Consider the following 23,661-nt stretch of genomic DNA (forward strand, 5'->3'; position numbering starts at 1 on the left):
ACAACTCCATCAAAGGTGTCTAGGAGCAGGTGGGGCTGAAGTTAGACCTTTGCATGATATAAAGGCCTTGTGTTTAACCCCTATTTTTCCCCTTTCACCCTGGAGAACCAGTGGAAAACCAGAGCATAGTTCTGCTTCATGTGCCACCTTCAAGGCTCGGCTTTCCTGAACAGCAAAGAGCAAAGAACTGTTAATCCCTAGTTGTCTCTATTTTAATTCAGATTTATTTAGTATTCAGGGCATGGGGCAGTTTGTGACCTTCAATTGGGGAATGATGCATATTCTGATATTAAAACTTGCTGGCAGGGCACGGCGGCTCGCATCTTTAACACATACACTAAAAATAGAGTTGTCTCTTGCATTTTCTGAAGCTTAGAATCTTGTTAGAACATAATCGATCCTGGGTTTTTCGATTCAGTTAATATAAATGATGTGTGATTATTGGTCAACAATGCAGAATGAATCACACCCACTGGTGTGAATGGGAGTTCTTTGGCCCAAGGGCCCAGCATACAGATACCTGGTACAGGCGGAGCCAGCTCGAAAGCACTGAACATGATTCCTCAGCACTTTTTCTTACCCTGAGATTGTTTCATCAGATGCTGACTCAAAGCGCGGTGTGTTCTATTTCTGCATCCGATGGCTTGGGGCCATAGTACAGACAGTCCTATGCGTGGTTCTGAGACCTTGTTCCTTCCAGTTTTTCTTTCCTACCTCCTCCTCTACTGCTGCCTCTGCCTTTCCACTGATACAGGTCTTTGAGAAAATAATCACGTGCCAGCCACATACGGGCTGATCAGCAAATGTTTCTGAAGTGACGGCTTCCCTCTGGATGCTGCTGAAGTAGTCAAAGAGGCTGTCTGAATATGTGCTTGCATAAAAGCACTTTCAGTGCTCCACATGTAACCTCAGGAAGGTGTGCACATGTCCTGACCAAAGGAGGAGGTGGACCTTTTTGCTTCTGTTCCCACCCGTCCCCAGAGCATCTGTAGGTGAAAAGGCTGGATCTGTGGATGGTCCAAGGCACACTGGAAACCGGGTACATGGTATGGATGCCTGGCCAGCCAGATCCAGAAAAAGAAGACACTCCCTTAGGTGTAACCGCTGAAGAACTCTCATGCGATAGGAGTAATCTGTTCATTTATTTATTCATTCAAACATTTATGTTCAGGCCTGTCCTGGGTGCTGGGAGTCCATAGTGAGTGAAACTGACATAAATTCCTGCCCACATAGAGCTTACATTCTTATGCTGGAGACAGACTACAAAATAAAAGTAAATAATAGAGTGTGAAAATGAGAGACCATGGAGAAAAGCACAGGAGGGAGAGGAAGTTCAAGTTTGGAGGAGCTCCAGCATGGAGGCTGAGGTGGGAGAAGGTCTCCCTGAGAGTCACGCCATGTTCCTGAAGCGGCAGGGCAAGGAGCAATCCTGATGGGTACTTGAGGGAAAAGTGTTCTTGCCAAAAGGCACAGCAAAGGCATGAGGCAGGGCACCGTTGGCATGTTTTAGAATATACAGGGAAACTCAGAAGGCTGGAGCAGTCAGCCCAGGGGCCTGTGGTAGGAGATGAAGTCAGAGAGGTGGAGCCCCCTTGGAAATGGGGAGCCATGGGAAGGTTTTGAACAGAGGAGTGACATGATCTGACTTTTTTTTTTTTTGAGACGGGGTCTTGCCCTTGTTGCCCAGGCTGGAGTGCTATGGCATGATCTCGGCTCACCGCAACCTCTGCCTCCCAGGTTCAAGCAATTCTCCTTCCTCAGCAGAGGTTACAGGCATATGCCACGACTCCCAGTTGATTTTTTTTTTTTTTTTTTTTTTTTTAATTTAGGAGAGATCAGGTTTCTTCATGTTGGTCAGGCTGGTCTTGAACTCTTGACCTCAGGTGATCCGCCTACCTTGGCCTACCAAAGTGCTGGGATTATAGGCATGAGCCAGTGTGCCTGGCCCCTGACTTACCTTAAAAAACAAAAAAATCCTCACTTCTGGTTGGGAACTGGCCAGTGCGAGAATGCAAGCAAGAGATGATGGAGGTTCAAACCAGGATGATAGCAGTGGATGTGGTGTAAGGTGGTCTGGTTTTAGTGATACTTTGAGTGAAGTCAATAGAATTATCTGATAGATTGGTTGTTGGATATGAGAAAAATGGGAGGGTCAAGATGACAACAAGGATTTTGACTTGAGCCACTGGGATAATGGAGTTGCCATCAGTTAATAGGGCAAGGCTGTGGATGCTGCAGGCTTGAGGCAGTGCTGGAGTTGTGTGTGGAACATGCAGAGTTTGAGCTGTGTGCAGATATCCATCTCGAGGCATGAAGCAGGCAGGTGGGCACGTGAGTACAGAGCTTAAATGAGATGACTGGAGACAATTTGGAAGTTGCTAGAACCTAACCACCGTGATGCTGATGAGCTCACCATGGCCATAAGTATAAATAGGAAAAGGCAAGTCCAAGACCTCAGCTCTGGTGTACCTCAAGGTTAAGAGCCAGGGATATGCAGAAAGATCACCAAGGGAGTCCTTCACCATGGACTGGATGAAATGCATTTCAGGAGTAGCCATTCCTGTTCTCTTCCATCTAACAGGCTTCTGATTAATAATCCAGCTCCCTAAGTAGCTTAATACTGGAACGAGGGTGCCCTGGATAATGGGCACAAATATTCCCACCACTGGAAAAGAATATTATAGTCGAAAATTACTAACTTGGCATTTGGGATTATAATCAGTTTCTCATGAGTTGATTGACATGAGTTAGGTCCTAGGACCTGCTTAACCCTGGAGACTGTTGTGCAATTCGGATTTTAAAACCATAAATCTGCAGGCCTGAATGATGACCATATCAAAATACTCCTGCGTGTGGAGCATCCAACTCTTTCCTAGACAGCACTCCCATTGTAAATCCCCACCATAATGGTTCCTAAGTGACCTCTCAGTTTAGCATCCATCCGCTGGACTGAATTTCTCTGATCAAGCTTCCAAATGACCTCCTGTTTGTCAGTTCCAGGGCCTCTTTTGGTCTTGTCTTCGTTCACCCTCTGCAGCCATCAGCCCTGTTTTGGTCCCCTTCTTGAAGCCATCTGCTCTCGCTTGGTTGCATGACATGTTCCCATACTGGTTGCCCTTCCTGGTTCTCTGCAAGCTGCCCCACTGGCTCCTGTCTTCACTTCCCCCTCTTTGCTCACAGGCATGCTTCAGGCTTCCTTTTCGCTTCTCGATGGTCTCTCGCTTGGAGAGTTCATCCACCCTTACAGCTTCAGATGGCATAAGCTCCAGAGGAGCAGGCATCTGTTTGGTTCTCAGCTATGTCCTTAGCCCCTGCAGCAGTAACTGGCACATAACAAGTGAACAGTGCCTCCCCCTTCACATGTACACCAGTGGCCGGCTAATTCAGATCCTCAAGCAAAATCTCATCACAATTGCAAACTTAGGTGCCCACATCATCTCCAGTCTGATCTGCAATCTATCAATGGGATCTTCCTAAAATGTACTTTTTTTTTTTTTTTTTTGAGACAGAGTCTCTCTTTGTCAGCAGGCTGGAATGCAGTGACACGATCTTGGCTCACTGCAACCTCCACTTCCCAGGTTCAAGTGATTCTCCTGCCTCAGCCTCCCGAGTAGCTGGAACTACAGGTGTGTGCCATCATACTTCGATAATTTTTGCATTTTTAGTAGAGATGGGGTTTCACCATGTTGATCAGGATGGTCTTGATCTCTTGAACTTGTGATCTGCCTGCGTTGGACTCCCAAAGTGCTGGGATTACAGGCATGAGCCACCCCACCTGGCCTCTCTCTCTCTATATATATTTTTCCTTAAGAGCTGAAGTCTTACTATGTTACCCAGGCTGGATTTGATTGAACTCCTGGGCTCAAGCAATCCTCCCATCTCAGCCCCCTGACCAGCTGTGACCATAAGTGTGCACCGCAGCATGCAGTGGCTTCTATGCTTTATCATGGGGCTGATATCACATTTGTACATCCAGTGTATTCGAGTGGAAAGAACGTGGCTCTGACCCTGGCTGTTGCAGGTTTGGTTCCAGGCTGAACTACTTCCAGTATGGAGGAAATTACTTAATGTTTTTATATCATTACACTCTTGATTGAAAGGAACCAAGACTCGGAAGGAAAGCATCCTTATGGAATGCTGTGTGTTATGTGTATACACATGAAAACAAGGGAAACACATCCTATGGGAACCCCCAAGCACTGCATAGCTCAGCCTCCAGGAACTGAGGCTTTTCTACACAGCACTGGATTCTGGATGATCTTGACACCTCTGCCACTGTTCTGGACAGTTTTCATGTCCCCCTGTGAGTCTCTTCTCTGCCTTTCCTCCCCTGACTCTGTGACCTCAGAGGCTGACTTGAATAGACTACATCAACCAAGCTCTCTTGCTCTCAAGGTTCTGGGTGGGTTTGGCCAATGAAAGGCACTGAGAGGTGATTGAAGGGCAACAGAGAGACAGGCTGAAGTATGTATTTATTCTTCCAACTTCTTCTCTGCAAGGCCACACGCTGCCAGTCATTGTGGTTTGCTTTTCTCTCTTTTTTTTTTTTTCAAGACAGAGTCTTGCTCTGCCACTCAGGCTGGAGTATGGTGACATGAGCCTGGCTCACTGCAACCTCCACCTCCTGGGTTCAAGCAATTCTTCTGCCTCAGCCTCCCAAGTGGCTGGGACTACAGGCATGCACCACCACGCCCAGCTAATTTTTTGTAATTTTAGTAGAGACGAGGTTTCGCCATGTTGGCCAGGCTGGTCTCGAACTCCTGGCCTTAAGTGATCCTTCTGCCTCTGCTCCCAAAGTGCTGGGAATACAGGTGTGAGCCACTGTGCCTGGTCCAGTCACTGTGTTTTTCTACCAAAAAACCTAGCTCATGTTGGGTGGCCCTTTGCTTCCTCCATAAGTCTCACCAGGTTCCAGGAATCAACTCCTCCTCTTGCCTCTTTACACCTGTGGCTGCTAAGGGCTTCTTAGAGCTGCTACCCTTCAGGCACTTCATCCCCTTTTCATTTCCTTAACCCTGCGTTGCCATTGGTAAATGATTCCTTCATCCCACTCTCCGCCATCACTCTTTTGGGGATGCCATGTGTTTCCTGCTGGCACCCTGACTGATAAAACCACATGGGCATTTGTTGGTGGCCAAAATAAGGGTGACCTAGCCCCTCATTTTTCTTTCCTTTGTGGTTCCTGCCACTACCAACCAACGCATTTATTTTCTGCTCTGAGCATCTGTTCTCTACTTTCTGGCTTCTGCGTATTGATCGTGTTCACTGACTCACCCCTTAAATCGCACGTGGACTGCTAAGGCCCACGCCTGGTGTCCGCGGCCTCTCTTTGTGTATTCTCTCAGCTTTAGCCCTGGCTACCAGCAGACTCATTCACTCCGCATTTCCAGGCCTTCTGATGCCTGCGGAAATCGGGCTGGCCTGACAAGTCACCACAGAATTTGTCAGTCAGTGCTTCCTGGCCAGGTGTCAGGTCACTGCTTACCACAGATACCCACTCTGCCCCTGCGATTCATTGTCATTCCTTGTTGACAAGGGGTAGTTATGGAAAGAAGAATGCCCCAAAAGGTATGAAAAATAATACATCACAAAGTTTTGTTTTCTCTTTTTGAGACAGAGTCTCTGTCTGTCACCAGGCTGGAGTGCAGTGGCACGATCTCAGTTCACTGCAACCTCCACCTCCCAGGTTCAAGCGATTCTCTTGCCTCAGCCTCCCCACTAGCTGGGACTACAGGTGCCTGCCACCACGCCCAGCTAATTTTTTATATTTTTAGTAGTGATGGGGTTTCACCATGTTAACTAGGATGGTCTCGATCTCCTGACCTCATGATCCGCCCGCCTCAGCCTCCCAAAGTGCTGGCAGTACAGGAGTGAGCCACCACGCCCGGACTACATCATAAAGTTTTTGCCAGCTTTAAAGTAAATAATGAATGTTTAATGCCTATATGAAAACACAAGGAGTATTCTGTAATTAACACAATCCAACAACGACTTCTTACTTCTATTATTATAGTCTCAGTTACTCTTCAATCATCCCTGTGAAGCAGGCAAGGCAGAAATTATCACCAGTTTACAGATGAGGAAATTCACATTCAAACAGTTGCTTAAAACTGCAGTTACCCAAAGCCCGAAGTCTAACCGGGATGCAGCTGTCTTGATTTGTTCTCCGTCCCTCTTGTCCCTCTTTTGCTTTGTTCACTTGTTGTTGTTGCTGGTGGTGGTTATTTTTTGAGATGGAATTTCACTCTTTTTGCCCAGGCTGGAATGCAATGGTGCAATCTCGGCTCACTGCAAGGTGAGAGACATCCCGGGTTCAAGTGGTTCTCCTGCCTCCGCCTCCCGTGTAGCTGGGATTATAGGCGCTTACCACCATGCCTGGGTAATTCTGTATTTTTAGTAGAGTCAAGGTTTCACCATGTTGGCCAGTCTGGTCTTGAACTCCTAACCTCAGGTGATCCACCCGCCTCAGCCTCCCAAAGTGCTGGGGTTACAGGCATGAGCCACTGTGCCCGGCCCCACTTGTCATCTTTAAAATCAGTTGTCTCCCCATCAGCTCGGCAGTGGTGTGTTTTGAAGACATAATTTCTGCAGCCAGTGGGAAATAGGGAAGTTATTTTTTTTATGATGAAATACTTTAAAGATACAGAAAATTACAGACAGTAATGAAAAATCCTCTTATACCCTACCATCTGGCACTAGCAAATCTTAGCATTTCCTTAATTTTCCATATCATTTTTTTTTTGAGAAATAAAAACTTATAACTGTCCCTCAGGAATGCTCCCGACACCAGCTCCTCTCTTCCCTCCTTCTCAGAGGGACCATTCTCCTGAACTGGATGCGTTTCATTATGGGACATGCACGTTTTCTACTATTCTTATTTTGTATGTATATATTGATACAGCATTAATGGCATTAATCTGCATGTTTTCAACTTTCTTTTTTTTTTTCTGAGACAGGGTCTCACGCTGTCACTGGGGCTGGAGTACAGTGGCAAGATCTTGACTCACTGCAACCTCCGCTTCCCGGGGTCAAGCAATTCTCCTGTCTCAAGCCTCCCAAATAGCTGGGATTACAGGTGTCCACCAGCATTCCTGGCTAATTTTTTGTTTGTTTTTTTGTATTTTTAGTAGGGACAGGTTTTACTGTGTTGCCGGGCTGGTCTCAAACTCCTGACCTCAAGTGTTCCGCCTGCCTCAGCCTCTCAAAGTTCTGGGATGACAGGTGTGAGTCACCGCGCCCAGCTTCAACTTTTATATACACGAAATTATTCTCTGCAACTTGCTTTCTTTATTCCCAGTGTTTTTTTGGATTTATCCTTGTGGATGCAAAGAACTCTGTTGCATCTATGTAGCTGGTGTAGCTATGAGGTCATGGCTACACTACCATTTACTTTTTTCCTGTCCATAGATATTTATAATGTTTCCAGATTTGTGAATTACAATGTTTTGATAAAGGAGTTCATAATGAAAAACTTTTATTTTCCTAGAGAACAGGATCTTGCCGCCTAGGAAACATAAAAGTAAAAACAAGTTAATTTTTTTGATATCTAAATATCTAGTTCAGGTGCAATGATTTGTGCCTGTAATCTCAGTACTTTGGGAGGCTGAGGCAGGAGAGCGATTGCTTGAGGCTCGGAAATGGAGGTTACAGTGAGCTGTGATCGCACCAGTGCACTCCAGCCTGGGGTACAGAGTGAGACCCCGTCTCTAATAAATAAATAAATGAATAGTAAATATTCAGATGTGACTAGGAATTACCTGACATTTTTATTAAAAGAGTGATGCTTAGACCAAGGCAGGCGAATTGCTTAAGTCCAGAAGTCCGAGACCAGCCTGGGTAACATAATGAAACCCTAGCTCTACAAAGAGTTAGCCAGGTGTGGTGACTCATGCCTGTAATCCTAGCAGCTTGGGAAGCTGAGCCATGAGAATCTCTTGAATCCAGGAGGTGGAGGTTGCAGTGAGCCAAGGTCGAGCCGCTGCATTTCAGCCTGGACAACAAAGCAAAACCCTGTCTCAAAAAACTAAAAACAAAAACAAAGAGTGATGCTCATAGAAAGAAGGTTTAAACTCAGTGGCCAATAACTTCACAGTGATCCTTTGTCCCTGTCCATTTTCCCTCAGAGGACCACCTGATCTTTTTTCTACATGAAAGCATATAAATGAAATGTTTATTTTTTTCCAAAATGACAGAAATGTCTCATCTACATTCCATGAAAACATTTGTGGAGCTAGTTAATTCTTTCTAATGAAAACACAACTTAGTGAAAAGTAGGCAGGTTGTAAAGTATAAGGTGATTTTTTTTAAGTACAAGGTGATTTATCAGACATTGGAAGAGATTTGTTTAACATGTAGAAGAAAAAGAACTTGAAGATGTGAAATTGGCCCTGAGAGAAATCCTTCTGGTCACCAGAGTCCAAATAGATTTATGAGAAATATGTCAAAAACTGAAAGACTTCATAATAGGCACCTTCTCTGAAATGAAAAAGAATTGCTAGGCACACAAAATTAATTCAACATTTTTCTTTTCCTTCAGTCCTTTCTTTCTTTCTCTTTTTCTTTTCTTTTTTTTCTTTCTTTCTCTCTCTCTCTCTCTTTTTTCTCTTTCTCTCTTTCTTCTTTCAAGACAGAGTCTTGCTCTGTTGCCCAGGCTGGAGTGCAGTGGCATGATCTCGGCTTGCCACAACCTCCACCTCCTTGGTTCAAGCAATTCTCCTGCCTCAGCCTCCCAAGTAGCTGGGATTACAGGCACTCACTACCATGCCTGGCTGATTTTTGTATTTTTAGTAGAGACGAGGTTTCACCATGTTGGCCAGGCTGGTCTCAAACTCCTGACCTCAAGGGTTCTGCCTGCCTTGGTCTCCCAAAGTTCTAGGATTATGGGTGTGAGCCACCACGCCCAGCCTTTTCTTTTTTCACATAGGAAAGGAATATGCTTGATGTTGATTGGGAATCCACATATCATTCTATTTGTTTTATTTTATTTACTTTTTATTGATGAATAGTAGATGTACCTAGTTTTGCAGTACATTGAATACATTGATCATTGAATGAATACATTCATATAATGTGTAAAAATCAAATCGGGGTAACTGGGATATCCATCCCCTTGACACATCTCATTTGATCATCATCACTTTCAGAAAGTAACTGGAGCCAATCCCACTTGTAATGGGTTGAATGATGGTGACCAGAAAGACATGTCCAAGTCCTTACCTCTGGTCCCAGGGAAGTTGTGGCCTTATTTGAAAAAAGGGTCTTTGCAAATGCAATTAAGTTAAGAATTTTGAGATGAGATCATCCTGGCTTAATCGGGTGGATTCTAAATCCAGTAACAAGCATTCTCATAACAAGAGGAGACACAAACGGGAAAGGAGAAACATGGAGAAGGCCACACTAAGACAGAGGCAGAGACAAGAGGGATGCTGCCACAAGCCAAGGAACACTGGCACCTCTAGAAGCTGGAGGACGCCAGAAGCCCCACTAGAACCTTCAGAAGGAGATGGTCCTGCTGACATCTTGATTTCAAACTCGATGTGAAAATATTTTCCTGTTGCTTTAAGCCACCCAATTTGTGGTCATTTGTCACGGCTGCCCTAGGAAATGAATGTGCCTTCCAAGCAACCATCTGTGAGGGCAGCTCCCCACTGCCCATCAGCCCATCCCAGATGGAAAGCAGCACTGGCCTTTGCACTCTGACCCTGCACTGTTCCCTTCATCCTTCCTAACAATGGGTTGGCAGCCACCGTGCTTCCTTTGTGACAGACAGATGTTACCAGACCCTTCCATACTGTCATTCCAATTTGTCACTCATGCTAGAGGAATCCATGGTGAAAGAAATGTGACTGAGAACAATAGGCAGAGCCCACCCTTGCATGACGAGTGGAACACACAGGCAGACCTCGCTGTGTTAATTCCTCCACGCCATGATGACTAACCCTGCATAACTTCCTTACCCAACATTCACCTTCAGTGGTCAGAAATGCTTTGATGAATTAAATCCCAATATCTTTTCAGTGAGCATTCAACAGATATTCACTAAGTGCCTCCGCTAAGTTAGGCGCTATGCCATAGATGTTAACATTGAGATGAAAGTGCTCTAGGCCGGATGTGGTGGTTCATGCCTGTAATCCCAGCACTTTGGGAGGCTGAGGCAGGCAGATCACTTAAACCTGGGAGGCAGAGGTTGCAGTGAGCAGAGACTGCACCACTGCACTCCAGCTTGGACGATGGGGTGAGACTGTCTCGAAAAAACACGTACTCTAATAATTCATAAAGCATGCCAGTAAAAACATACCTTTGGGTCTGTTGCTAAGGAAGAAGCTATTTGTTTAGGGTCTGGGAGCATTATTCATTTATAGAGCACCACTAACTTACATTAGTAATGCTGTTTGCAGATTAGTCAGGCAGTCAATCACACAGCAGCACAGTTTCAAAATCAAGGACTTCTTTGCCACCTGTCCACCTCCCATTTGTTCCCCCTCTTCTCTGGCTCCTAGTCTCTGCCCTATTCCCATGGGGTCTACCCTCAGCAGGCTGCCAACTGATCTCCTAAGAAGATAAAGTGTGCAGTAGAAGGAGTCAAGTGTGAGAAGACCTGACTTGTAGTTCATGTACAGAGTATTACCTGTCTGTTTCTTTATCTGTAAAACAGAAATAATAACACAGTCCAGTCTAGCTTGGAAGACTGCATCTGGAGCAAACAGATAGGGCTTGTAAACATTTTGTGTGTTATAAAGCAACACACAGTAGCAATATGGGCTACTGTTTGGCAGCCATTGTCAGGGGCGTTGCTCGCGTAAAGAGACCACCAGGCAGGCTTTGTGTGAGCAACATGGCTGTTAATTCACCGAAGTGAGGGCGGGCTGAGTCCCAGAAGAGAGTCAGCCGAGGGCAGTAGGATAGGAGTTGGTTTTATAGGTTGAGGCAAGTGGTCAGTTAAAGGTGGTTATCTATTTTAGGGAGGGGAAGGGCGTCACGAGATGTATGGTCACAATGGTAGTGATCACCTATCACAGACATGATCGTAACAGTGGGGGTTATTGGTTTCAAGTAGAGGGGAGGGTGAGGCAAATTACATAGTTACAGGGGTGGGGGTCTTGAGAAATGCAATGTCTGTGGAGGAAATCCCGAAAGGCTGAGAAGGAACAAAGGTTGCAGGTTGCAGGGGGAGAGCAATCAGTTGAGGCAGGAAAAAGTTGTTTCACTTCTTTCTGTGGCCGCCTGGTTGCTTGTGGTTACTTCTGAGTTTTGGCTCCTGGGGACCATCCAGAGGTGTCCGCGTGGGTCACCAAGGCTAAAATGGCCAGGCTTGGACTTGGAGGCTTGACAACCATCACCTCCTGGCACGACACATGATGTGTCCTCTACACACATTGCATCTGATTCTTACAGCAACCCTGAAACGTGGGTGTCATTTTTGTCTTTCTCCATGTGAGGAAACCAAGGTTGGAATGGTTGAATTACCAAGGTCACCCAGTAGTAGGTAGAGGGGCTGGGCCTTCAACTATGCCTCTGTGACCCCAATATAAGGTATTATATCTGTAGAGGCTCACTCAGGTGAAATGCTATGTCAAGTCTAGAGAAATAAATTGTTTTAAAAATCCAAGAATCCAAGGAATATCACCAATGGTGGAATTTCAGGCGCTGAGACAGGCGGTCAAATATCTTGAGGCTGGGCGTGGTGGCTCATGCCTATAATCCCAGCACTTTGGGAGGCCGAAGCGGGTGGATCACGAGGTCAAGAGATCGAGACCATCCTGGTCAACATGGTGAAACCCCGACTCTACTAAAAAAAATACAAAATTAGCTGGGCATGGTGGCACATGCCTGTGGTCCCAGAAACTCGGGAGGCTGAGGCAGGAGAATTGCCTGAACTCAGGAAGCGGAGGTTGCGGTGAGCAGAGATTGCGCCATTGCACTCCAGCCTGGGCAACAAGAGCAAAACTCCGTCTCAAAAAAAGAAGAAAGAAAGGAAAAGATGTTGAAAAGAGGCTCTGACAGAGTCACTGATTATATGGCATGGAAGTGGCTCACCGATTATATGGCATGGAAGTGGCCACCTGCTCTCTGTATACACTCGATGTCTATGTAAGACCTGGGATGTGGTTTCATGCAGTCTTACTCTTTGATGCAGCCCAGTCCACTGCTGCTACCTCTCCTGTTTATGAAAGTCAAGTCATTGCTGTAGTGAATGTGTATTCTGCAGCCATAAAGCCTCAGGCGGGCACCACAGCAGGACACCAGAGGAGTGTCTGTCCCTGCTCATCACTCATGCCCCGGCACACAGCAGCTATCTGGAGCATATATGTATAGCATGCCATGCACACTTGGTCTCTTAAAGGCAGGTGGAGGTTTTAGGGTGCCTTTAAAAGGTTTCTATTTTCTTTATTTAGTGGGTGTGTCATGGTTCCTCCAGGGAAGGGTCTGACAAAGGACATGGCAGGTGGTAGGGAAGGGACAAGGGAAATTCTGGGGAGGAGGGCCCACTTTGCTAGATGTGGGCTCAGATTCCACTCCCCAGATCATTCATTCCCAGCTCGGTGCCCACAATCCTGATAATCCATATTTTCCAAGTCTCCAAGAGACTCGCAAGAAGAAAAACACAAACTTCTTAAGCTTCTGCCTGTGCCTTCGGCTAAACTAGGTCAGAGTGTCAAGTTTGATTAGCCAAGCATGGTGACTCCAGCCTGTAGTCTCAGCTACTTGGGAGGCAGAGGTGAGAAGATCGCTTGAGCCCAGAAGTTCAAGACTACAGTGAGCTATGACAGTGCCACTGCACCCCAACCTGGGCAGCAGAACAAGACCCCATCTGTAAAAAAAAATTTAAATATGATTATACTCATCAAAAACTTTTTTTTTTTTAATTGAGATAGGGTCTTACTTTGTGGCGCAGACTGGAATGCAGTGGCACGACCTCAGCTCCCTGCGACCACTGCATCCCGAGCCCAGGTGATCCTCTCACCTCAGTTGCCTGAGTAGCTAGGAGTGCGGGCGTGCACCACCATGCCTGGCTGATTTTTCTACTTTTTTGTAGAGATGGAGTTTTTCTATGTTGCCCAGGCTGTGATAACAAACAAACTTCTGATCACATGTCCCTAGGAGTGAAAGCTCTGTGAGCACTCGCTCCTAATATGCTGTTAGGATGAACATGTGAAATTGCCATTTTTGTAGGGGAAAAAATGTCCAACAATGACATTCCATATTGTGCTATCCAATATGTTTCTAAATTGTAAATACAGTAAATACATGGGCCTTTGCTAATTTACCTGTTGAATTTTAGAAAGGTTTAATTTCTTTCTTTCTTGAAGATACAAACTAAATGTAAAGAATTCTTGGTTGGGTGCGGTGGCTCATACCTGTAATCCCAACACTTTGGGAGGCCAAGGTGGGAGGTTCATTCGAGGCCAAGAGTTTGAGACCAACCGGGGCAATATAGTGAACACCATCTTTCCAAAAAATTAAAAACTGTTTCCCAGGCATGTTGGCACATACCTATAGGGTCAGCTACTGGAGAGGCTGAGGTGGGAGGATTGCTTGAGCCAGGGAGGTTGAGGCTGGAGTGAGCTATGATTGTGACACTGCACTCCAACCTGGGTGACAGAGCAAGACCCTGTCTCAGAAAATAAAAAAGAATTCTCACATCTTCTTCTTGTATTCCAAAGAGCCATGGTGGGTGCCCTCCGCGCTGGAGACCACTCCATGAGCATTCTGACATGAAAGAGGGCTATTTGAGCTGAGCCTTCAGAACGGGTGGAACTGCCTTTGTCCGGTGGAGAGACTTCCTGAAAACAGCAGAACCTAATCACAGAGGTGTGAGAGGGCAGTAGGCTGAGGGGTGATGGCAATTGCCTGTCAATATCCCTAGGGCTAGCCAACCACTCACTGACATAAATGCAGCCAGGACAGAGCCCACTTCTGGAAAACTCTATTTGGCGGGATAGATAGCAATTAGATTTGTTTTCCGCACATTCTGCTCTCTAACATTCTTGGACTAAGAGCACAGAAGAGAATCTGTGTCTGGCTATAATGTGTTCCGTAGTGACCACCTCAAAGGCTATGTCTACGTTCAAGTCCCCAGAACCCTCAAATGTGACTTTATTTGGAAAAAGGGTCTTTGCGAATGCAATTAAGTTAAGGATTTTGAGGTGGGGGGATTATCCTGGATTACCCAGGTGGGCCATACATCTAAAGACAGATGTCCTTCTAAGGACAAGACACAGGCGGAAGAGGAGAAGGTCGTGTGACCATGGAGGCAGAGACTTAAATGGATGTAGCCACAAGCCGAGGAATGACCAGCGGCCACTGGAAGCTGGAATAGGCAGGAACGGATTCTTTGCTAGAGGCTCCAGAGGCAGCGCATCCCTGCCGCAGCTTGATTTCAGACTTCTGGTCTCCGGAGCCATGAGAGATTAGATTTCTGTTTTATCAGGCCACCGGGTTTGTGCTACCTCGTTACGGCGCCTCAGGAAACCAGTGTGCTAGGCAAATGTGCTTCAACCTCCTGTGCAAAGATTGTCTACCTTTGCTACATTAATGCAAAACAGGGTGCGGGAGAGAGAGGAGATCTATCTTTGAGTAGCTCCAATCCAGCCCACAGAAGACCCTCCAAATGCAACCATCTTAGCATCACAGTCAAGCCTCTGATGGCGCCTGCTCTTCCTGAGAAGAGCTTTGCACCAGAGCATGACTGTTCATGGGGGAAAAGCTTTGCCACTCAGTAATCCAAGCTCTGAAATCAGCTCCCACTAATCCCGGCCCACCTCGGGAATCAATCTGTGGTTCATGAGGACTTCCACGATGGGCAATAAGATGAAAAGGGGGCACGCAGCTGGGGGATAGGGGACCATCAGAGTGGGTGCTAGTAGCAGCAAAGATCTAAATCACAGCCTTGGGCTGCCCTCCAGCTGCAGCAGACCCCACTCCGTAAAATCACACCAGGTATGTGACTCTTTGCATCTCTGGATTTAGGCATGGGACAAATCCTACAGACCCCTCTCAAAAGCAAACAGTTGGGTGAAAATACAACAAACTCTTTGCTTGTTAAGATCTTGATGCTGCCTGTAATCCCAGCACTTTGGGAGGCCGAGGCGGGTGGATCACGAGGTCAAGAGATCGAGACCATTCTGGTCAACATGGTGAAACCCCATCTCTACTAAAAATACAAAAAATTAGCTGGGCACGGTGGCGCGTGCCTGTAATACCAGCTACTGAGGAGGCTGAGGCAGGAGAATTGCCTGAACCCAGGAGGCGGAGGTTGCAGTGAGCCGAGATTGCGCCATTGCACTCCAGCCTGGGTGAAAAGAGCAAAACTCCGTCTCAAAAAAAAAAAAAAAAAAGATCTTGATGCTGAGAAGAGAGTTAAACCCCTGTGCAAATCACATTTGAGGGCATTTATATTTCGTACATTGCTGACATAAGTGTCCGATGTCCAAGGGAATTGTTCCCATCACTTCTGCCTGGAGGCTGTCCCTCATGGTAACTGAGGGTGCTGGGCATGGAGTGGGAAAGAGCATGGGAAAGAGGAGCTGGTGTTTTTTAAAATTGAATCAGGAAAGTTTTCTGAGTTCAGTAAAGAAATAATATGCTTAAAGCACCAATCCCCTGTGCTTGGTGAAACGAAAACATTTTATCACATTGAATGCATCTTTCAGACCCCTGGACATGGAAAACTAAGATCTGCTGGAGGGAAAGCTCTTGGTCCTTTAAGAGTTCCAGAATCACTTTGTCGTGACTTGGCGGAAGCCAGAATTGATGTGGCGTGTGAATGATCTGAAACCTGTGCCTGATCAGGTATACAGAATCCTTCAGAGACATGGGTTTGTAGCCCTCACCACTTGTCCTCCAAATGGTTCCAACTTCCAAAAGCTGCAGGGACTCTCATCTCTTCCTCAATCCCAGCTTCTCTCAACAGAACCCTCCAAGCTAATTCACTTCCTTCTTCAAAGCTTTAATGAGGTTTTTTTTTTTTGCTAGAAAATTTCGTTGTGAAGACTTGTGGATATTGAAAGCCCAGAATCTGAGCCGGACTCCAGGATCTGAGCTGGATTACAGCACTCTCTAGGGGAGGCAGCACTCAGGTTATTTGAGGTCAGAAATAGTGAAGCAAGAAGCAGAGTGTTCAGCACCCATAAGGAAAGAAAGGCAGCCGTGGAAAGACAGGCAGCAGCGGATAATGTGAACCAAGAGTCTGTTCACTGCTTTGTGAAATTCAGGCAGGAGCCATCATAAATAGCTCGTTTCAAACTAACGATGACTTCTTGAATTTCTAAGGTAGAAATTCAATAGAAATGAACAATTACATTATAAAGAGTGGACTCTTTGGTGGCTTCAAAAAGACTTAAAATTCTGTTTAAAACATTACATACATCCAGTGGAATCTCGTTTTAAATAGCAGCTTGAGAAAATACAATGTTGTTTCCAAATACTATAGGCACCTCAAAATCTCTTTGATGGTATATATTCTGGCACAACACTGCTTAAACTTGAACTTTGGATTCTGGGCTCTCTGTTTTTTTTTTTTTTTTTGACAGAGTCTCTCTCTGTCGCCCAGGCTAGAGTGCAGTGGCGTGACCTCAGCTTATTCCTGGGTTCAAGCGATTTTCCCGCCTCAGCCTCCAGAGTAGCTGGGATTACAGGCACATGCCACCACATCTGGCTGATTTTTGTATTTTTAGTAGAGATGGAGTTTTTCCATGTTTGCCGGGCTGGTCTTGAACTCCTGACCTCAGGTGATCCACCTGCCTCGACCTCCCAAAGTCCTGGGATTACAGCGGTCATGCCACCTCATTTTCTGAAAAGAAAGATAAAGTCTTGACCTAAACCTTGAAAGTCAGGGTATACATTGCAGAGGACAAAGGATACAAACTTGGGATACTCATTTTGTCTAAGATGAAGCAAGTAATGCTGTATTTTCGGAATTTATCTTTAATCCTTCATCAGTCACCATTTAGCCTGAAAAGCTACAATTGCATTTAAGTAATTTTTCAATGGCAGAAATGGAATCTGGATTTTATTCACTTTTGGACCAAAGCTGACAAGCTAACTTTAAAATATCACCCATTTTAAAGTTAGCTTGTCAGCTTTGATCCAAAATTGCATCCAGATTCCATTTCTGCCACTGAAAAATTATGGATGACTAGTTTTGCGGCATGTGCTGCACGTGGCTCACCATGCAAGGTCAACACACCCAAACTGGTCTATAATGGAGGCTTTTTACTGGCTTCACTAAGATCAGTCACTGGTCATGAGCTTGGATGTCGTAGTGATGTCAAAGTGCTATAAAAGTTTCTCCATATTTACTTTCGATTTCTGTACTTTTTTTGAGAAGGAGTTTTGCTCTTGTTGCCCAGGATGAAGTGCAATGGCAAAGTCTCAGCTCACTGCAACCTCTGCCTCCCAGTTTCAAGAGATCCTCCTGCCTCAGCCTCCCAAGTAGCTGGGATTGTAGGCGCCCACCACCACGCCTGGCTAATTTTTGTATTTTTAGTAGAGACGAGATTTCACCATGTTGGCCAGGCTGGTCTCGAACTCTTGACCTCAGGTGATCTGCCTGCCTTGGCCTCCCAAAGCACTGGGATTACAGGCGTGAGAGCCACTGCACCTGGCCCTGATTTCTGTACTTTTTGGTCTTGAATGAGTAACAGTTCTTAGGACAGCACCAGTCTGAAAACTGATCTAGTCCAACCTCTCCTTTTTGCAGGTGTAGTCATTCATTTATTCAGCAAATCACAGCTGAGTATCTAGCATTGTATCAGTCCGTTCTCACACTGCTATAAAGACATACCTGAGACTTGGTAATTTGTAAAGAAAAGCGATTTAATTGGCTCACAGTTCTGCAGGCTGTACAGGTTGCTTCTTCTGGGGAGGCCTCTGGAAAGTTTTTAATCATGGTGGAAGGCAAAGGGGAAGCAGGCACACTTCACATGGCTGGCAGGAGAGAGAGAGAGAGAAAGAAGGGGGAAGTGCTACATGCTTTCAAACAACCAAATCTCATGGGAACTCTATCACAAGAACAGCAAAGTGGGGGAGTCTGCCCCCATGATTCAGTCACCTCCCACCAGGCCTCTCCTCCAACAGCGAAGATTACAATGCAACATGAGATTCAGGTGGGGACACTGAGACAAACCATATCAGGCATCTACCAGGCATTGTTCCAATCACTGGGGCTAGAGCAGGGAACACTTCAGAGATGGTCCCTACCCTCTTTGTTGTGGTACAAAGTATAGAAACAACAAATATACAATATAATTTTAGGTTGTGACGATGGCTATTCAGAAACACCAACCTGAGCAAAGTAAGAGAGAGTGAAGGGGTGGAACTGAATGCTAGTCTGAAACACAGTGGGGATGGAAGGACTCTAAGAGGGTAGAAGAGGTGAACATCTAAGCTGAGCCACAGAATGAAAGGTGGGAGGGAGTCATGCAGGTGCCCAGGGGAAGAAGTTTCCAGATTGAGGGAGCCGCAGATGCAAAGGCTCTGGGAGAGGGTCGAGTTTGTTATCTTTGAGAAAGAGAAAACCAATGTGGCTGGAGTGAGTCAGAGAGAGAGGAGTTAAGAGATGAGGAGAGGTTAGTAAGGAGGGGCTGGATTATATCAGGCATTGAGGCAGGAAGTTTGGTAAGGATTTTAGATTTTCTTCTATGTGTTATGGGAAGCTAGTGGGGATTTGTAGGCAGGAAAGTGAATGTTTGATTTGAAAAAAAAAAGGCTGGACCCAGTTCAGGTTGAGCAAGTTTATGGGAATGACCCCAGTGAGTCTCACCTTGTGATGGTCATGCCTTCATGGAGACCTCTTCAATGTTAAATAGGTCCAATCTCTGTAACCAATGGAATATTGCAGAAATGAAGGAGTGTGACTTTGAAGCCTAGTTCATGAAAGACATCGTGGTTTCCTTTTTGCTTTCACTTTGGATCATTTGCCCTAGGGGAAGTCAGCCACCATGTTGTGAGGATGCTCAAGCAGCCCTATGGAGACATACACATGATAAAGAACTGAGGCCTCCTAACAACAACCACCACTCACTAGCCAGTCATGTGAGCGATACCACCTTGAAGTGGATCATCTGGCCCTAGTCAAGTCTTAAGCTGACCACAGCCCAGGCTGACATTTTGACTGCAGCCTCATGCGGGACCATGAGCCAGAAACACCCAGCTAAGTTGCTCCAGAATTCCGAATCCACAGAAACTATAATAAAATAAGTATTTATTGTTTTTTTAAGATGCTAAACTTTGGAGTAACATGGTATTTAGCAAATAGCAGTTGAGTATAGAGCCTCATTGGGGCTAGAGCAGGGAATACTTGAGAGATGGTCCCTACCCTCTTTGTCATGGTAGAGACAAATTATAAAAACAACAAATATGAAATATAATTTTATAGTAACTGGTTTTGCAGCAACAGATAACTTGATAACTTAATATGGGAAGAGTTTTGAATCTTGGAGGCTAGTTTATCGATGCAGCTTGGAGGATAAGGAGACCCAAAAAAGAAAGTTTTCCGGCACATGAAGGTGAAGACGAATAGTGAATGTTTGGAAAACGACACTAAGCTCAACTCTTGTCAGTGAGCGTCCTCCAAAGCTGGATGAAATGTGCATTAGGGAAGGTGGAGGAGAATGCGTACTTTTGCTATCACACAAAATACTTGGGACAGCTCAGTTAAGATCTGTTTCCCACTATGAGAAATCTCTGAAAAGAGACTAATCCGCCTTTCTGAAATAAGACAGGAGAATTGTGAAGCTGACTTCATTCATCCATTCAAGAAATATTTATTCGTAGCCAACTCCATGCCAAGCGCTGTGATAAATATTGGAAATCAAGCAGTAAACACCAATTTGGCTCCTGTTTATATGAATATTTCTGTCATGGGATAGGAAGACTAACAGCAATCAAACAATCACACTCACAACCAGGTGGTGCAGTGGGGTGAGTACACTGAAGAAGGAGTTAAAACATGCCAGTGTCTAGTTCTGTTCATGCTGCTATAACAAAATGCCCAAGACTGAGTAATTTATAAAGAGCAGAAACTTATTTTCTCACTGTTCTGGAAGCTGGGAAGTCCAAGATCCAGAAACTGGCGGATTTAGTGTCTGGTGAAGGCTTGCTCTCTGCTTTCATGATGATGCCTTGCTGCTGTGTCCTCACATGACCAAAGACAGGAGGGTAAAAGGGACAAATGCCATGTGTGCTCCCATGGCAGAGAAAATAGGAGGGCCAGGCAGCTCTCTGAAGCCTCTTTTATAAGAGCATTAATCCCTTTCATGAGAGTGGAGCACTTCCCCAAAGTCCCTACCTCTTAATGTTATTACCTAGGGGTTTAAGTTCCACCATACGAGTTTTGGGAGGACATATACAATCAAAGCATAGTGCACAAGGACATGAAAGCTAGTTTGGGGGGTCATAGAGGTCTCCCTGAGGAAGTGATGTTTAAATGGGGTTTGAGGGGCTAGCAGGAGTCAGGCCAAGACGGGACAGATGGAGAAGCATTCTCAGCAGAGGAAGTAGCACGTGGCTGGGCTCTTAGGAAGGAGCCAAGGAAGGCCAACCTGGCTGTAGTGCAGAGACCAAGAGGCGCAGCAGGAGAGGAGGCTAGGCCAGTGAGTGGAGTCAGGTCATGCCCAGCCTCACGGGCATGTGAAGGACTTGCGTCTTGATCTTAGTGTCAATGGGAAGCCTGACGATACCGATTCTGCTATTGGACCTCTGTAATATCCCTTTAAACCCCTTCTTTTTGACTCTCCAATTCGTTTTTGTGTGCTTTCCTGACAAGGTAACACATCCACACAGACCACTGGCCAAGCCCTAAAAATGAGAAGAGTCTTGGTTGATGATGATAGAAGCTGGCGCCCAAAGGATGCCCATTTGCCTTTGGTTATAGATCAGTACTCTGAGTTACCCACACCACAGCTGCCCCAGAAATAACACTGCAAGGAGTCAATTTGTGGTCTGGCAGCATTGCTCCAGCTGGAGCTTTGGATGAAATTCTGTCCATTTATCCATATTCCAAAGAAGTTCCTTTAGAATAAAGGCTAAGTGCTCCAGCCTTGCACTGAGCCCTGAGACCCCAAACAAATATTTGCATGTACTGACTTTCCTAGATGTGTCAGATGACTTTCACATAACCTATGATTACTGCTAATTTTTCTTCAAAGCAAACACAGTTTTCTTACCTCTGAACGTGCATTCAGGAAATAGAAATATGACCATTTCTTCAACTGAACTGTTGCTCTGGAAAATTACATTTTGTGCTGTTGTAGGAATGGTCAACAGCCATGGATACGCATGCCATTAGAACATCTATCAGAGTTATAGTAAAAGGACTTTAACATGGCCAGCAGTCATTAAAACACCAAGCCTGGCTGTCAAAGGGAGAAGAGAGACATTGAGCCTGCTCTGTGGGGCCCTGAGGCTGCCGTACCTGGTACTCAGCTCACCTGATGATAGTCTTCAACCGCCAAGAGCTGAAATCATGGAATGAATTTTGCTATTCAGTGAGAATGGTCTGATCCACAGTGAGATGCCACACCTGTCTCTGGCCATTATTGCTGTATAGACTTGTCATTCATAAAGAGAGGTGACAATCTGTGGTCAACTCCCCAACAACCGTTACTCCCAAGCAGGCAGTCTAATTCAATCTGGATCTCATTTCCCTTGCCAGTGATTGATTTAGAAGATGCATGGGAACTAAACCTGACTATGGGGAAGAAAACAGAATTCTGCTGGGGTTGGGAGCCTCTGAGAAAGATTTTCTTATTCCTAAAAAGAGGCCCAAGAAAAAGATGGATTTTTTTCATTTTAGAAGTGGTTATTTCTGAGTGGGTGTGTGCTGCTCCATCTGGCACCCAGCCATGGGACTGAGGCTCAGCCAAAAACAGGAGGTGAGAGAGACAGAGAAACAGGGCCAGAGCCACAACAGAAGGAGCCTGCAGCTGCCTTACCTGAGGACTGCTTCCTAGGTGTGAGAAGTATTCCCTCGTGCTTATCTTCGTCCATTTGTGTTGCTGGAAAGGAAGACCTGAGGCTGGGTAATTTATAAAGAAAAAAGGCTGGCTGGGTGCGGTGGCTCAAGCCTGTAATCCCAGCACTTTGGGAGGCTGAGGCGGGTGGATCACGAGGTCAAGAGATCGAGACCATCCTGGTCAACATGGTGAAACCCCGTCTCTACTAAAAATTTTTTAAAAAATTAGCTGGGCATGGTGGTGTGTGCCTGTAATCCCAGCTACTCGGGAGGCTGAGGCAGGAGAATCGCCTGAACCCAGGAGGCGGATGTTGCGGTGAGCCGAGATTGCACCATTGCACTCCAGCCTGGGTAACAAGAGCAAAACTCCGTCTCAAAAAAAAAAAAAAAAGAAAAAGAAAAAAGGCTTATTTGGCTCATGGTTCTGCTGGCTGGAGGACTGGGTGTCTAGTGAAAGCCTCAGGCTGCTTTCCTTCACAGCAGAGGGCAAAGAAGCAGGGCAGACGTGCAGAGATCACATGGCAAGAGAAGAAGCAAGAGAGAGAAGGGAGGTGCCAGGTTCTCTTTATAGGTTGGTGCAAACGTAATTGCAGTTTCAGACTGTGAATTTTAAATCATTATAACTAGGCTCAAATACATCTTTATGAATCAAAATAGAAATCATTACAATCAACCAATTTTTGCCAATGAAAAATAAGTTTGTACATTCCCGCAGGGTAAAAATTCATGCTTCAGGCTTCAACAAACTCTTGGAAAGTGTTTTCTGCATTCTGCCGGTTGTGGAAGCATTTTCCCTGCAAAAAGTTGTCGAGATGCTTGAAGAAGTGTTAGTCACTTGGCAAGAGGTCAGGCGAATATGGCAGATGAGGCAAAACTTTGCAGCCCCATTCATTCAACTTTTAAAGGGTTGATTGTACCACGTGCAGTCAGGCATCGTCATGGAGAAGAATTGGGTCCCTTCTGTTGACCAATGCCAGCTACGGGCATCGCAGTGTTTGGTGCATCTCACTGATTTGCTGAGCGTACTTCTCAAGTGTCACAGTTTCGCTGAGATGCAGAAAGCTGCAGTGGCTCAGACTGGCAGCAGATCACCAAACAGGGACCATGAACCATTTTTGGTGCAAGTTTTGCTTCGGGAAGTGTTTTGGAGCGTCTTGTCAGTCCAGCCACTGAGCTGGTCATCACGGGTTGCTGTATAAAATCCACATTGCGCACTTTGGGAGGCCGAGGCGGGTGGATCACGAGGTCAAGAGATCGAGACCATCCTGGTCAACATGGTGAAACCCTGTCTCTACTAAAAATACAAAACTAGCTGTGCGTGGTGGCGTGCGCCTGTAGTCCCAGCTACTCGGGAGGCTGAGACAGGAGAATTGCCTTGAACCCAGGAGTCGGAGGTTGCGGTGAGCCGAGATTGCGCCATTGCACTACATCCTGGGTAACAAGAGCGAAACTCCGTCTCCAAAAAAAAAAAAAAAAAAAATCCACATTGCACACCACAATCCAGTTGAGAAATGGTTCGCTATTGTGTAGAATACGAGATGACACTTCAAAACAGTGATTTTCGGTCAGTTCATGAGGCACCCATTTATCAAGCTTTCTCACCTTTCCGATTTGCACTGAGTGGTTGACGTTGAGTTCTTTGGCAACTTCTCATGTAGTTATAAGATCAGCTTCCATGATGACTCTTGATTGGTCGTTGTCAACTT

Source organism: Callithrix jacchus, chromosome 7 (assembly GCF_049354715.1).
Source record: "Callithrix jacchus isolate 240 chromosome 7, calJac240_pri, whole genome shotgun sequence".
Lineage (NCBI taxonomy): Eukaryota > Metazoa > Chordata > Mammalia > Primates > Cebidae > Callithrix > Callithrix jacchus.